Below are 3,590 nucleotides of genomic sequence, written 5' to 3'. Positions count from 1 at the left end.
CGTTAAAATGTAATATACTTTTACCTATGATTTTATAAAAAAAAAATCCATACATGCATTCATAAAAAACATATGGATATAAAGATCATAAGTAAAAATACATTACTTTTTAATGGGAGCAATCTAAACGAAACTTGTAAAGATCGTTAAAATCTGAGATCGTATGAAGAAGTTACGATGTGCAGAAAACATGACCTAAACAACCAAGTAGTCGAGATCGCAATTGACATAAGCATCAAAAGCCCCAAGCACCTCATTAATGACTGTTCCACGTAAGATGTCATGATAAAAACATAAATAAATCATTAATAAGTACCAAATGAGTACAAAAACAAAAATGACTTATTTTGCAACAAAAAAAAAATTATTAAGGACTAAATGTGTACAAAAATATTAAGAACTAAATGTGTACAAAGTAAGAAATATATTACCCTATTAAGTCATTTTTATTGGCTAATCTGGAGTAGTCGGTCATAAGGACTGAATGTGTACAGTTTAACAAGTTCAAAGGGCAAATATTGATGAAAAAATTAATGACCAAATGTATAAAAATCAAAAAATAAATTACCGTTTTAAGTCATTATCACTTTATTTTATCAACAAAATACAAATTTTTCCAAAGGTGTCTTACAAAAAAGTCATTTTTTTAATTCTAACATGTTTAGTTACCTTTTAGGAAAAATTACACAAATGGTCCCTATGATTTAGGATAATATATGTATTTGGTTCTCAACTTCTTTTTTCTTAGACAATTTTTATTATCTGCTTTTGTTGTTCATTTGGTTGATAGTAGATATAAAATGACTGTTTTGTCATTTGTGGTATATATCATTAGTTTTTATTATTTATGATGTAATTATTTAAGGAAATTAATAACTAAATATGGGGGACCGACCCCTCTATCTTTCTCTCCTATCAAAGGACTCAAACCAAGCGTAATGTCCATCAATACCCATCAAATGTTTCCCTCCACCACTTTTGGATAGTGACCCCACCACTGTTATCGTCTATGCCTTAGATACTGGTGTTTCCCTTCCACCTCCGATATCCCCCCCCCCCCCCCCCCCCCGGTTTCCTCTGTTACAGACGAAGCCTATCAATTAAGCCATTATGACCTAGATTACATTGTGTTTAGAAACAATTGCAAAGATGGTAATCAAAATTAAACTTGATGGACCTATCAAAGAAACCAAAACCAAAACCATAATCGCAGTTTCTAAAACACACGCACTTCATTAATATCTATAACATAATGATTTTAGATGCCGATTTTAAACCTGATAGAGGAGGGATGACTCTGTTTCAGGTCGGAGATAGAGAGCAACCAATAAGGGTGGTGAAGGATTTGGTTGTGGTGATTTTTAGTGATTAGTGAAGACAGTTTCAAAGAAGAGAGAAAAAAGGGTGAATGTTGGGAGGGCATGGAGGAAACAACTTTATGGTTGCAGAGTTTCGGTTATTTTCTTATGTATTCTTTTTACAAATTACAAATTAATATAGAATAAATAGAAAGGCTTAAAAATACCACAAATGGCTAAATTGTAACTTTATAACTAGTAGGGACCAAACATGTGACATCTCCAAATTTCACGTCCAGAAAAGACGATCTGTTTATGTTTTATTTGAAAATAAGAATATATTTTTAAAGCAATATGTTGCGGAATTTGTTCCAAAAAATATGATAAAAAATTTATCAAAGCATTTCCGAAGAAATGTATTTTCATTAAATTACAAATCTTGGGATGTCATTGTCAATACAGATCAAAAGCATAAAAAAATAACATAGGCCACACAAGTATTCCATTTATTTCTACTGGCCTATAATCCATAATCTCTCAATGGATATTCGCATCTATACTCTTATGTCACTACCTATAATACAAAAACTGAGTGGGTTAGACTGGGGAGTCTGGTGAGCACATAGGGTTTTTGATATGTGCATATTTAGTTCATATTAAGTATAGATTTTTATTCATTTATTAGCTAAATTATTACATTTCATGGACAAAAGGTACTTAAAAGTGTTTGAATTATATTTTCAGTCCAAAAATGAAGCTTGGAAGTAGAAGGAAGCAGGAGAAGCGGTTGAGAGCTCGAGAATGGAACAAAGAAGAAAAACACTAAAAATAAAACCTACTCGGCAAGTAGGGTCGACTACTCGGCGAGTCCAAATGAAGATTCGAGAAGATAACAACTCGGAAACCCAGAGACTTATCACAATAAGGGGACTGAGAGATAGACTCGACGATTCGGTTCGCTTATATAAAGATAACTCCTCAGAACGATGGGAAAAGAATTCTGGAACGATCCTGGAGAGTTTAGCTGCGATTAAGAGGTCAGAAAAACCCTAGAAGACGAAGATAGAAGCTAGAGTTCAATCCCGAGGAAGAATTGAGGCAAATTTCATCATTCCACTTAATCTTTTGTTTTGTCATTATGGTTAAACAATTAGACTCTGTTTGTTTGCTGTTATTTACTTCAATTATGAGCTAAAACCTTTAGACTTCTGTTTGGGGATACAAAATTGATACTATGGTTTGATTGTTGGTAGGATTAATTCTAAGTTGGTGATTTTTGTTATTTTAGCTTGCTAAAGAACCTTGTGTGTGAATAATAATTAATTTTCTGTTAATAGGAAGATAATTAATTAGCATGAACATCTCTTAATTATCAACCTCATATGCTATGTGATCACTTTGTCATATGTCTAGGATTAATGAACATGAAACTAGAGTTAATAAGAAAATTGAGTAAATTCATGTGCAAGCTTGTGTGATGACCATCAACAAGAAGTTAATTAAAAGACCAAATTAGTTAACTATTGCAAGTCTAAATTAACCCAAATAATTAATCTAGTGAATTTAATTAAATTAGACAACTAGCCACTGTTTAAGTTAGTTTATTTGCTAAGGATTAGTGTAGTGAACGCGAATCTAATCACTTGAATCGGTAACCAACAAAAGAATTAATCCATTGCACCATTACCTTGAAATCAACCATAGGAACAATTGAGTTGAACTAAACAGAAGTTTCTTCCCATTATTGAATCTAGTTAATTCTTTGTTTTCTAGTTCTTTTTTTTTTAAAATTAAGTAATAGTTAGTAAGTTTCTAGTCTTGTAAAACTAGAGAAAACTCCCTACTTATTAATTAATTTAGATAGAATTAGTTTTTAGTTTTAATTTGCCGTTCCCTGTGTTCGATACCCTACTTATTCAACTATACCATAATTGATAGGTTCACTGCCTTTGTGTTTTATTTTATAATTAAAAGTAGGTTTAAAACTAAGTGAGTTTGCACACATCAAGTTTTTGGCGCCGTTGCCGGGGAACGGTTCTAAAATTAACATTAAATTCTAATTTAATCGATCTTTTGTGTGGGATTTATCTTACACAAAGTTATTTAAAAAGGTAATTCAGTAAGTAGAATAAGTTTTAATAAAATTCCGTTTTTAGAGTAATTAGAAAATTTTTTATGTTTTTGCCTTGAACTCGCCGAGTGCACTCGTGCCGACTCGGCGAGTACATCACTGTTACAACTTTAATTTTTATTTTATTTTTGTTCTTTTTACGCGTTTTCTGTTTTGTTTAC

This window comes from Lactuca saligna, chromosome 1 (assembly GCF_052625555.1).
Source record: "Lactuca saligna cultivar CGN05327 chromosome 1, ASM5262555v1, whole genome shotgun sequence".
Lineage (NCBI taxonomy): Eukaryota > Viridiplantae > Streptophyta > Magnoliopsida > Asterales > Asteraceae > Lactuca > Lactuca saligna.
The sequence above is the reverse complement of the archived record's forward strand: the minus strand, read 5'-3'. Positions refer to the sequence as shown.